Below are 13835 nucleotides of genomic sequence, written 5' to 3' on the forward strand. Positions count from 1 at the left end.
GAATATAGTTTATTGTATTCCAGATTTTTGTTCATGATTTAGTTTGAATGTCATCCAACATGTTTCATTATGAGTTGGTTGGCTGTTAATTAATTTTTCCATCTTACATTTAGTTTAGTAGTCAGTTTTACTTAATTCTTGTTAATCGATTAGCATTAGTTTGTTAATTAATTTTCTTGCTTTAGTTCTTGTTAATTTTATTACTTGTTGATGCTAGATTAATTAATTAGTTAGTTTATCATGTTCAGTTGATTGTGTTCTTGATCTTTTAGTTTAGTTAATTTCTTGATTTCTTGGATTAGTTATTAGGTTGTTAGAAATTAGTTTCTTGATTGATTAGTTAGTTAGGTTGTTTTGCTATTTTATCTTTTAGTGATAGTTTGTAATTAGTTTGTTCATAGTTAGTTTATGTTATTTGTTTAGTTTTAGCTAGTTTAATTCTTGTTCTTGTTGATTTATTTTGTTTTTTAGTTATTAGATTTCTTGTTTAGTTTTTGTCGTATTGCTTTGTTTCTTGTAGGAAAGCGTTTGGACGTGTGGTGAGCCCCTTTTCATGCACTCGAAGTGCCCTCTTAGGTCTCCTCAAACCCTCAAAAAGTGCCCTCAGAGGGCAAAAGAAAACATGGCATACACATAGACATAGAAGGAAGGACAAAGGGAAGTAAATCAATTCAAGAAGGGACTAAAAGCCTCAACCATTGAAGCTTTTCTTTTCTTTTTAGACGAGGATTTCCTTTATTTTAATTCATTTGAGTTTGTAATAAGGCATTTTAATTACTTGTTTAAGCCCTCTGCAGGGGCAACACTCTCTTGTTTATTTAGTTAATTAATCTTTTATTTTTCAAGGCAATAAAGCATAGTTTAGATTGCATGTTTGAATACAAAGTATTTCTCATTCCCTGAGATCGACCTAGACTCTACCACTCATGCGAGCCGATTTTTATATTTTTGGTGTCTAGCTTTCACTTGATTTTCATTAAAAATATTATTTTAAAATTTGTTTTCATAAAACTCACACCATTGTTCAAGTTGTTTGTGAACCATCCGTGTGGTGGCTGGAAATTGTGTTTTCGCTGGCTGTAAAATAGATACATCTTCTGCAGCTTGTTCCTCATTTCTTGCAATCTTCTGACTGTTTGTCAAATTTTGTTGTAGGATCATTATTCTAGACTGCATAGTAGTGCTAAATAAACTTTTGATTTGATGTTTAGGTTGAAACATAATTGCTTAACTTGTTAATCTTCTTGTTAAAGCTGAAACTTTCTGCAAATCTGAGATTTCGTTTTATGAACCAGAATTGTGTTTTAGTCATAAGTCTGTGACTAAAACTCCTTGCAGAGTTCAAAAATTTGTTTGGTTTTCCCAAACGACTGAACAAAAATTTATGAACTTTGGCTTGTTGGAAAGTTGACATCCAACCCGTCAACTTTCATGTTTAGCATTTTGTCCAAATCTGTGTTAAGAAATGTCTAAAAATTCTGGCAAATTCATCATGTATTTGTGACTAGTTTCGTTGCTAATAACAAAATTAATCTCTAACAGAGTTTATTTTTTGGGTCATGGATTGCTCAATACTTTTTTGATTGTTAATCTAATTGTAGTTCTGGAAAGATAACATTTAGATTAATATCTTTTATGTTTTGAAGATTGGTTGAATCAATCTTCTACTATTATCAAAAGTTGCTTGTTTTGCTCTTCATGTTAAAATTCCCATTTGAATTCTTGAATAGTTTATCTCAGAAAGTATCTCGATGTATTTTGATCATAAGTTTTTATGTGATAATCCAAAAATTACAAATTTTTATTTGTTGAAAAGATAATATAATTCTGCATAAGTCTTCAATTTGGAGTTTTCCTAAACTTCTTCGGCAGAGGGTCCGAAAACTGTTTTGAAGCTGGCTGACTACAACTCATTTGGGTAACCAGCTACCAGTTAGTCTAGTTCATAGATCTATTCATAACTCCGACTACGCCGATCCAAAATCTGTGTTCTTGGATCTGCTGGAAATGTGTGTCTGTCGTGCATATTTTTCATGTTTATACCAACTGTTGAAACAGATTCCCTCTATCTCAAATCACCACACATTTGAGTCATGTTAGAATTCTCCTGTTATAACTCTTAGCTTCCGCGCGTGGAGATCCAGTTGGATCTCGAATTGTGGATTGGCTTAATTGCTGACTCCACATCATTTTGGTATCAGATCCAAGGTTGTTGGATTTTTTTAATCTGACACGGTCCCCAAAATTTTGACTGTTGTTAGAAATTTTTTTAGGGTGTTGTTTCGCCATGGTTGGGTGAATGGGCGGTAGAAGTTGAAACAAATATAATCCCAAAAATGAAGGTCGAGTCCTTCGATATGAAAACTGTGACCTATGGCGTCAACTCGAGGATTCCAATAGGAGATTAGAGGATCTGAGTTGAAGGATGGTAGAACTTATGAGAGAGCAAAAAAGGCAATCAGAAAGGCAATCTGAGCACGGTCTACACAAATCTCGAGAAACCCATTAATCAAATGCATAGTATTCAGATAGCGAATTCAAGTAGTATAGGCAAGGTCGTGATGGTAGAGAAACTCACCAATCTAGGAGGTTACATTGGGACTCTGGGTTGAGATTCGATATTCCCGAATTCAAAGGAACAGAAACTCCTAAGGAATTCCTGGATTAGATTAACGAGGTTCATAAAATCCTTGAATTTAAAGAAGTTTCAGAGGATAGACGCGTAGGGTTAATTTTTCTAAAACTTAAGGATCGAGCTGCAACCTGGTGGCGCCAGCTCAAACAAATGCGTAGGCATCAAGGACGAGCATCTATTACGCGTTGGAAACACATGAAGCAGAAATTGTGTGCTCAATTCCTTCCACTTAACTACCATCGAGAACTATATCAGAAATATCAAAACTTAAAACAATGTACCAAGTTCATAGATCAGTATACTGAAGAGTTTCATGACTTAGTTGCGTGAAACGACATTTAAGAAAGTGAAGAGCAACTAGTGTCCAAGTATATTGGGGATTTAAACTTCTAATTATAAGACATGTTGAATTTTGTTGAGTGTTGGACGGTGTTCGAAGCTCATCAAAAGGTGCATCAATGAGAAAAGGCTACTCAATAAAAAACTTTAACTAGGGCTAGTTAAGCGGCTAAACCTGCTATGCGAGCCCCAGTGGTCTCTAATGTTAAAGTTGTCCCACCCTGCCGACACCTGAATGCTACTCCAACTTATCTAGCAGTTGAGTGACAAAGAAGGTGCAACAACATCGAGAAATGACTTTGTATCATTGATACTTGAGAGGATTTCAAGTGAGAATTACAAAATCACTTATTGTCGACATACTCTAATTATATGGCCTACAAGAAGATGCTAAGCTTGAGACAAACTGTGTTGATTCATGACTACATCAAGGCCTAAACCCTTATGTTGGAGATCACATATGTGGGTGAGGTGAATCGCCTCATTCATTTAATGTGCATGTCACAACCTTGGGAAGGACAGAAACTTCAAAAGCAAGACCCCCAAGATCTTGCAAGTGCCCTGACAACAGTGGAATAACTCTTTGAGTTTCAATAGAAACCACATTTCAAGGGTAAGCCGCTAGAGAAGATAACTTTTAGGGACAAGAAGAAGAATGATCATCGAGATGAAAAGACATACACCCCACAACAGGATCAATAGGACAATTGGGATTCAATTGGGATTGACGAGATTACTGAAACTAGTATCATAATAACTATCGGACTCAATATGGCAGAGACAAGAACAATCACTTGGATCAAAGTAATGATGATCGAGCTATGAACATAGCTTGTAAAGATGACCCACCAAAAGATCAAACAAGGATGAGTGCTCTAAAGAGGGTAATGGCGCTCAAGGAATCAGATGATGGCATACCTTCATCTAGCAAGGCCTTTATGTATACCGATGTCACTATGAACAAGAAGTCTACTCATGTCATGGTTGATTCGAGTGTCACACAACTTCATCTCTCAAGAAGAGATAAGAGTGGCTAGCAACCCAATGGTGATTAAGGCACTACCATCCATCATAGCACTCTTTTGTCTAAGGATGCCTAACTGTCGCACCGATCATTCGGGGGGAGGGGGGGCGAGACATTGCAAGGTGGGTAGTTTATCTGGGTTTGATGCCTCCTAAAGAGTAATGGAGGTGTGTGAAGGTAGGGTCAAGCATCTATTCTGCGTAATGGTATACAACATGACAGGATACCATCCATAGTAGCAATCAACATGATAGGACATGAATGTTGATGTAGATTGCAATGGGCCCATCAATTGCTACCAGGAAGTGTGAGGATGACAGAGATGGACATTGTCATGCCTTATGAACTGTGAAGAGTGATAAGGCTTATTGTTTGATCCTTGCTATTGGTGTTTTATGTGCAAAAAAGGTTATATGCCCCTCCCCCCCCCCCCCCCCCCACACACACACACATTGTTTGCTATAGTGCATGTTCAGGGGTTCGAATGAGCGCCACATATATAAGCACATGGGGCTCGTATCCTTGTGTGTGTCTGCATCACTTAGCATCAGAGTCTGGTTTGGTTGCAAAGACGTAACTACCCTTTCCTGCCATTCTTGCTATAAAATGATGGTTCAAGAAAATGACAAAAATACCATCTATCTAGAAAAGTGAAATGATGGTTTGAGAAAATGGCAAAAATGTCCTTCATTCAGAAAGTTGAGGATGATGTTAACTCTTCAAAGTCCAAACGTTTCATTTTTGCCCTACGCAGTAAACTTTTTCACCATCTGTTGTAATAGGAGCTCCCTTTGACGATGCACCCTTTGCCATCATCTGCTGCCACCGGACCCTCCTTTGTTGTCGCCTGCTTCCACCAAAGCACCCTTTGTCGTCGTCTGCTGCTGCCAGACCACCCTTTGCCATCGTCTGCTGTCGCCGAAGCAACCTTTGTCATCGTCTGCTACCGTTGGATCACCCTTTATCGTCGTTTATTGCCGTTGAAGCATCCTTTGTCATCGTCTGCTACCGTTGGATCACCCTTTATCGTCGTTTATTGCCGTTGAAGCATCCTTTGTCGTCGTCTGCGCAGTGGCAGCATTATTGCCACCATCGACTGTGTCTACCTTCTAAGTGTTTCTCATCCACTGTCGGATTACCAAAACTCGTATCATTTCGATGAGTTTCGTGTAACATTTTGTTATGCAAACAAATCGATTTATAAATTTGAATGGTAAATCTTACAATGGGTTGTACTATTCATGCTAAATAATGCTTATTTTCATATTGAAACAAATCGATTTGTACCTATCCACCTTCTGGGCGTCGAAAAATAGCTAGCATAATTTGTTCTTATGAAGCAACAATGATTTATATGTTTAAAGCAATAACGATTTAATGAAATTACCATGATTTGTACTTAAGTTTGATAAATCATACAATAATGTTTACATATGAAGCCCAAACATTACAATGATATATACTTATGAAGGTTGTGATTTCTACAATGATTTGTAAGTTTGAAGCAGCAACGTTTTATACATTTAAAGCAATAGTGATGTGTATTTATGAAGTTATCTCGATTTATACTTAATTTTGCTAAATCTTACAACGATGTTTACTTATGAAGCCAAATATTACGACGATTTGTAATGTTGGTGATTGTTTAATGAATGGGATAATTTGTAATATTATAAACTTGGGGGGCAGTTGTAACATATAATGATGCGATTAAATTTATGTGTTGTGTAGGTTAGCAATGTCTAACGCTCATCAGACAAGAAATCCCTCATAGTTCGATTTCATGACTATTACTAAAATGATTTGTCAGTCCAATCTATATAAGCGTTATGAAAGATACCAAAATATAATGAAGATTGAGAATGAAAAAAAATAGACAAAGCGTTAAAATTGTATTATGCAGAGCATTATCCATCAGATATTGAGGCTCAAGAGCAAAAGAAGCATGGAGAAGAACTAAAGATGAAGAAGAAGAAGAAGAAGAAGAATGAATGACAAAGAGAAGAAAAAGCAAAGGAAGGAGGAGGAAAATGAAAAGCAAAGGAAGAAAAGGAAAATGAAGAAGGAGGAGGAGGAGGAGAGGAAAAGGCAAAGGAAGAAGGAGGAGGAGAAGGAAAGGCAAAGGAAGAAGGAGAAAAAGAAGAAAAGGTAAAAAAAGGAGGAGAATGAAAAGCAAAGGCAAATAAAGGAGGAGGAGGAGAGGGAAAGGCAAAGGAAGGAGGAGGAGGAGAATGAAAGGCAAAGGAAGGAGGAAGAGAATGAAAAGCAAAGGCAAAAGAAGAAGGAGGAGGAGAATGAAAAGCAAAGGCAAATGAAGAAAGAGGAGGAAGAGAAGGAAAGACAAATAAAGAATAAGGAGGAGGAGGAAGAGAAGGAAAGGCAATTGAAGAAGAAGGAGGAGGAAGAGAAGGAAAGGCAAATGATCAAGATGGAACAGGAAAGGCAAAGGAAGATGCATCAAGATGAGGAAAAGAAGGAAAGCTGAAGGAAGGAGAAGGAGGATGAAAAAGATAAGGAAAGAGAAAGCAAGAAGCAGGAGGAGGAAGAGAAGGAAAGGGAAAGGAAAAAGCATGAGGAGAAAGAGAAAGAAAGGGAAAGAAAAAAGCAGGAGGAAGAGAAGAAAATGGAAAGAAAGTAAGAAATTGAAAAGCAGAGGAGGGAGCCGAAGGAGCGAAGGAAGGAAAAAGAAAGGCAGATGATAAAGGGAAGGGATGAAGAGGAGAAAAGTGTTACCAAGGTACGTAAATCAATCCCGTCTGTCACAATTCACTATAATAGTTATTACTATGTATAGCAATTAATGTGATAGCAATTACTATGTATAGCGATTACTATGATAGCGATTACTGTGAACGATTTACTATGATAGCGATTACTATGTATAACGATTACTATAAACGATTTGTTGTTATATATATGATTATGTGTAGCGATTACTGTGATAGCGATTATTATGTATAGCGAGTGTGCAACGATTATATTTATAGTGATTACTGTATACAACAACATATAGAAGTACAAATTGGACTAATTTTGATTTGATACAAATAATATGTTATTTTGTGTTACAGGGAGGTCACAAGAGAAGTAGAACACCAGGTGAAAAGCTCAGAGGGCGGTGTCAGTGGCCTGTAGTTTTGTCATGGTATAGACAACTGAGTGAATATCAGAAGGATTGATTGCAAAATATGCACTTCAGTGGCCTTTTGGACCAACATTCTTTTGAAACGTGTTGGAATACCATGACCCACCTGGTAAATAAGTGGAATAATAAGACAAACATATTTCAGTTTGATTCTTTTGAGATCACCATGACCCTAAAAGATGTGGCATGGATTACGGGTCTTAAGTGTCATCGAAGTGATGTCCTATTACAAGATTCAATCTATACCGCAAGGGACAAGTACATGACCCTTCTAGAAATATTGATGAAGGACTGGAGGCAATGTATTTCTGGTGGAAGCAATTTCATATTGATAAAAGTTTATTCTTTCCATAATAAATGGAAAGGCTGGTCCGCTACATGTGCATCTAAAAGAGCTGACCAAGAGTTGCACGGCTTCCTTCTTTATTTTTTTGGTCTTACTTTATTTTCCGATTTGTCTGGTTCGAGAATAAGTTACCGTGCGAGTAATGGTACAAAAACCGTCACAGGGTTTTGGCCATTTGTCTAGGTAATTATTTATTATATATTTTGTAGTTGTAGACTAAGATCATTGAAAGTTATAGTCTTACTAATATATTAATTTTGTAGGTCTGGTTGTGGAAGCATATTGTTGCCTTGCCTCCTCAGTGTGGCTCTGCGATTTGTGGTTTTTCAAAGATCGGTCGGTGGGCTAGAATAAATATAAAGCAAGATAATGCTAAGTTCATTTTAGATGGTTTGCAATTAAATGAGGTAAATGGTTTAAAATCATTTATAATCATTTCGATCAATATTTATCATTCATTAGTATAAATCGTTAAAATGTTTAGCATTCTTAAGTAATTATTATTGTAGGATTTTGTCTTCGTTAGAATCGGTCTAATGTTTAACATTCTTAAGTAATGATCATTGCAGGATTTTGTATTCCTTAGTACAAATCGTTATCGCTTTAGTATTTAACTTTCATTAGTGTAAATCATTGTAATCGTTAGCATTCTTAAGTAATGATCGTTGTAGAATTTTTTATTCTTTAATACAAATCGTTCTAATGTTTAACATTCTTAAGTAATCATTGTTGCAGGATTTTGTATTTCTTAATACAAATCGTTATCGCTTTAGCATTTAACTTTCATTAGTGTAAATTGTTGTAATCGTTAGCATTCTTAAGTAATGATCATTGCAGAATTTTGTATTCCTTAGTATAAATTGTTATCGTAAATCGTTGTAATCGTTATCTTTCTTAAGTAATGATCATTGTAAGATTTTTTCTTCGTTAGTACAAAGCGTTATCATTTTAGTATTTAGCATTTGTTATTGTAAATCATTTAATATATAACATTCATTAGTGTAAATCATTTTAATACAAAGCTCTCATTAGTAACAGTCGTTATAATATATTTAGCACTCATTATTATAATTTATTTTAATATTTAGCATTCATTAGCATGAATAATTATGTATATACCTAAACCATAATTTTCAATGTACAGGTGTGTGAAGATCGTATAGAGATGAGGAGGACGAGGACCAAGAGGTTATTGCTAATGTTGCGAGATTGTCTGGATGCGATATTTGGTTGTTTAGTAATTATGAAGTCGAGTTGCAGCATGGTAGTAGAGTTCTCCTACAAGCTGGCTTGGGACAGTCTACCCCATAATAGCCTGTTGAAGTGAGAAGCAAGGTGAAAAGTGGTAGGGCCAAGAACTTGAATTGGCACAAACGCTTCAGGGAACAATTAGACAGTTGGAACAAAGGAGGTGTTTGTGCCATAGCGTATGATTATAAAGAACGACAATATGACCCCAACTATTTCAAAAAATATTGGGAACCGATGCATCAAAATCTGGAGATTGAGAATAAGTAACGTGAAAATGTTGGTGTGAACACCCCAAATTTTTCAAAATTTTTATAAATATTCCCTTTTTGCCCCTGACCCTTATTTTCTGAGTAAATCGAGTCAATTCCAATTTAAATTCCAATCATTCTTTGGATTTTCTAGAATAAACTCTATTTTTGTATATCTCTGACTTGATTTCGGATCCGGATCCAATATCAGAATCCAAATCTGAGCCTCGTTGTCCAACTTTCAAATTAAAATTACAAAAATATCAAAAATAGTTTTAAATGGCTCGGACAGTCCAACTGGCATTCGTTTGGATTCACTGCTCTATATTTCTCAATTCGAGGTCAAAAACTCAAATGTCTCTTCAAATTCTGGATCAAAAACCCGTTTTTTGAAGAATTTTTTTTAGAGAATAGCCTTGAATTCTCAAAAAATCCTTCTTTGTAAATATTTTCAAATTTTTACAAAAATATGTCAAAATCCTTTTATTTTCTCGTAAATTTTAGAGTCTTATTTCAAAAATAACAAAAAAAATCAGAAGATACCAAGAAAATAAACAAGAAATTCAAAATACAAAGGAAAGTACAAAAACCTCTTTTAGAGAAAGTTTAGAACCTTGTTTTGAAAAATCGGAGAACCCTCCTTTTGAAAAATCACAAAAAAAAAATTGCAACTGTCTCATTTTCTCTCTCTGTCTCATTTTCCCTTTTGGTCTCGCTCTTTCTCTCTCTGCCTCATTTTCTCTCTCCATCTCGGTTTTGCCCTCTGTCTCGTGGTCTCGGTTCCCTCTCCCAATCCCTCTCTCGATCCCTTCCAGAGAGTTCCCTGCGTCTACCACCCCTCGATCTTCCTCCCACAGGCCTCGTCCGCCCATCACCATCGCATGCCTTCTCTTCCATTCATCTCCAATGAACCCGTTCTAGAGCCTTCCTCCCCTCTCTATAAAAGAGACGCAAGGCGGAGAAGCAAGGGCATCGGTTGTTCACATGTTCCCTACGCCTTTCTCGATCCATTAATCACTCATTGAGCTCAGGCATCCATTAATCACCATCCAGCAAGCTTCCTTTGATCATCATTCAACTTTCCCTGGTGTTTCCCCTCCTTTTGATCGATCAAAGACCCTTCAACCCCAGCGACAGTAATCAGAGAAGACGTCTGCAAACCATCTGAACCCCTCTTCTTTGGAAGGATCGAAGAATTTTTTTTAACCACCAGCCATAATAATCAAAGGTAAGTGATCCATCCCCCTCGTCTGTTTTATTTTCCTTGCTGCATTTTCTTTAATCCTTCATGGTTTTTCTTTTTTCTTTTTTCTTTTTTCTTTTTTCTTTTTTTTTATTATTCAAAAGCAACCTTGTATCATCGGTCTGCTTATTGCAGCCTTGACGATACACTTTGCAACATTAAGGTTGCCTCTATGCTCACAGCATTTGAGGCTACATATGTAGGGCCTTCATTATCCTGATTGATTTCTTATTTGATTTTCTGAGAGGTTACTTAAATATCTTTGTTTATTGTGATTTCTTTTCTGAGAATTTCCTTCTCTCGATCCAGTATCGTCACTTTTATTCTATTTTGATATCCTCTGCCTCGTCTCATTTCGAGATCTCTGAATTCTCATAAAATCGATAATTCTGCTAAAATCTCATCATAATTGCATTGTTTTGTTACTTGCCCTGCCTCTTTGTGTGATTGTCCTTTGATTTCCCTCTTTTTCTCACATATATACATTTTATCATGGCAGAATGTTCATCCTTACTGTAGCATAGGTGTATATTTTCAATTCTGCAGTTTCGTGGTAAGCATATGCTTATGCTCTGGTACAGTATAAGCCTGTGCTTTCAGTCATGGAATTTCAGTATAACCCACGTTTATGCTTCGCCATAGCAAAGACGTGTGTTTTCTTCCTTTGTGGTTTGCTAACTGCGTCTGAACATAAATTGCCAAAAGGGGCCTCACCTGGCAGAAAATGGTAAGGAGGTTCGATCATACTAGGTATTGTCTTATACTACTCTAAGATGAACCCGATGGCATGTTGGGATATCATTTTTTTAATTTTTTTTTTAATGAACAGGTTGACCTCAGATTTTATTCCATTTCTTTCTTAGGAGTCACAAACATATGTGATGAAGCAATGTAGTTATTCCATGTTTAACTTCTTCTTTTTTGTGATTCCATAATATCAGAATTACATTGAAATGCAACTGGTTTTCATTTTTTGACTTTGTACTTGGAAGTTCAGAACACCCAGGTGATGGATTATCTTTGGAAATGGGTAGCATAACCTTGGACTCTTCGTCAGGGATTTTGGAAAAGAAAAAGTCTGATGCCTTTTCATGTTATGTTTGAAACTTGCATTTCAGATACATCGCGTGAAGTTAGGCTCACAGCCTTCAAAAGGCTTTCACGCTTCTTGAGATCAATAGAACCCAGGGTTGCCTATGTTCATTATGGGGAACAGATAGATGGCATTTTTGTTATTTATTGGTTAAATATCAATCTTCATCTCACGTTAATGCAGTTGTTAGATGTTAAAGGGAATCCTAAGTGCATTTGCTACATACTTAGAATAATTTTCTACTGGAACTATATACAGTTTTAGAAGTCAGATGAGTTGTATTGCCAAGAAGCCATTTGCTATAGGCAAGATGGACGTGCAAATTTTTGTCACAATTCTGGGCAAAATTAATTTCCATTATGGAAACCGCATGACATATTAAGAAACAAGAAATATTAATATGTTGCATGGAAGTGTATGTGAAGAAATGGACAATGCTATTCAGGAACTTGATGTCATTTAATAGAGAGGGACCCATTGATCTTTCTGCCTTTGGTAAAGGTGAAAGTTGGTTTGTAATTTATGACAATATTCACTGTTTTATCGTCCAGGTAAGGCAATGTAGTTCATCATCTGAGCCTGTAAACATGAGATGGGCAACAACCGATGCCTTGGTAGCTTCTGGGCTTCTTGAAGAAACTGTCTGGAATTTTTTTGTCATCCCCAGCAACCCCTATGCTTCCTGCTGCTTACAATCAGTCCATTTTGCTTTGCACCACCTATTCCATTGTGTCATTTTTTTTCTGTGTTCCTGCATCTCTCATACTTGGTTACAAAAAGCATACGTTAGATCATTTCGTCAGTTATTGATGTAAATTTCTGTAGCATCCTTCATTGACACACACTCCCAGCCCCTTCACCTTAATAGCAGAAACCCATTTACTCCTTAAGCTTTGAGAGCATGATGCCAGAGTTGATTTGCTAATCGATTTAATGCTTAAGCTTTATGTCTGAAACTTGTCGGTTAACCAATTTACTATTCGAATTTTGAGAGTCTGACATCTAAAATTGATTTCTAATTTGTTTATTGCATTAGTTTTGAAGGATCGATGTCTGCATTTGAGTTACTGTAAATGCCTCTTTCACTTATTGTGAATCATTATTTCTTGCTATTGAAATTTGTTTGCCATGATATTTTATTCCACTTTCTGTAACAGTTTTCCAAAATATTACTGTAAAAATGCTCTTTTCCTTGTAAAATCAGGTTTAAACCTCTTATGGGATCAGTTAATACAATGAATCTCATCACATATTCATTCACCAATGTTGAACGAGTTTCATCACCAAACCTGTAGCATATGATTTCAATTCTGAGCCTTATATTATAATGTGTGGGCTTGGAGAAAATGGTAGTAGGCAAGTTGCTGGTAGTATCGGTGTCATGGATACAGTGGCCAATCTTGTTTGTGATCACATTCAGGCCTCAGATGTTCCCTCTTCTCAAGATACTTTACCAATTTAGACTCCTGAGGCTGAGTCTAGTGCTCTGTAAAATTCTGCCTTTTACAACACCTCGTTGCTTCATTACCCTTGAGCAATCAAAAATAGAATTACATTTCACATTACACTAGTACCCATTTTCATTTCCTTTGCATATATATATAGCTTCAGTTGCACTGTATATTGTCATCATCATTCTCCCACCATCAGCACATATTTTCACTTATGTACACAAATCACCTTTGTATCTTGCATATTTGCTGCACTATACATGAACATTAAACCTATGCATTTTTTTATTTACAGGTTGCATATTGATGTTTTCACCATCACTCCCCCATCTTTTCCAGCCATACCTACCTGTTTCCTATCACTTATGTACACCATTGTATGTACACTCACCCACTACATTACTGCATCTATTAGCTCCCCTTTTGCATCTGTTACAGAGCATATTCATTCGCCCTGGTATTCTCATCCTTTTATAGGCATCTCCTTTAAAAGTATATATACATATTGTATATGCATATTATACATAAATGTTATATATGCATGTTAGGTTTGCATTTCCATGTATATTTAGACTCATACCTAGGCAGGTGTATCCTTATAGGTGCTTAGATAAACATATCCCCATGTGCATTTCCCTTATGATTTGGGTATAATCATATGCATTTTAGCCCTAGCATGTATATATTTGCATATATGTGTCCTTCATTAGCATAGACTGTCACCCTTGATCATATGTCTCTGGGTTTTGATATGATGTTTTCCTTCTTTTTACAGGAAATACGTAGGAAAATGTTGCTTTCCTTCATAAACTAGGAATTTTGATATTTTCAATTTTAATTCCAAGTTTGTAATAGTTAGACATTAATGAGAATTTTTTACATTTTCTGTATTAGATACAATGAATGAGCATTGTAAATATCATAAATGGCTTATTTCATACTATTTTCCCCTTTATTTCTCAAAAATTCATGAATGGGAATACGAATGGCACATGCACCATTTTATAAAAGGTGATTAAATCCTAAGTTGATGATTTGCATCAATGGCCATAGTCAGGGT

The sequence above is a fragment of the Nuphar pumila genome, chromosome 11, assembly GCF_984573655.1.
Source record: "Nuphar pumila chromosome 11, dmNupPumi1.hap1.1, whole genome shotgun sequence".
NCBI lineage: Eukaryota > Viridiplantae > Streptophyta > Magnoliopsida > Nymphaeales > Nymphaeaceae > Nuphar > Nuphar pumila.